A 395-nucleotide genomic window follows, 5' to 3' on the forward strand; every position below is an offset into this window, starting at 1 on the left:
ATAGAAAACAACGCATCACGTATTTCCTAAGTATTTTGTAATTGCTGTTTAATGTATGGCCAGTAAATAATGCGCTTTAAATAAGAATAACTGCTGGAAAAATTCCGGAGAATATTAACGTCGACTGGGTTTTCCATGAATCCGCCAAGTAACATTCTTTGAGTAATAAAATTGTATTTTACTCATGTTGAGTTAAATAGCGCCTATTTATTTATTTTTGCTTACATCAATAATTACTCAACAGATTACTGTACGTTTCAAGCAAACAATTATAGTTGATTTGAATTACGATATGGCTAATGGCTGTTAATAACAGCTATAAATATGGAATAATATTTATTAATTATCAATAAATATTAATAATCCAATGACAAATGTTCACGGCCGGGAAAAAA

Source organism: Dendroctonus ponderosae, unplaced genomic scaffold (assembly GCF_020466585.1).
Source record: "Dendroctonus ponderosae isolate FM_Combo_2020 unplaced genomic scaffold, Dpon_F_20191213v2 Dpon_F_20191213_2, whole genome shotgun sequence".
Taxonomy (NCBI): domain Eukaryota; kingdom Metazoa; phylum Arthropoda; class Insecta; order Coleoptera; family Curculionidae; genus Dendroctonus; species Dendroctonus ponderosae.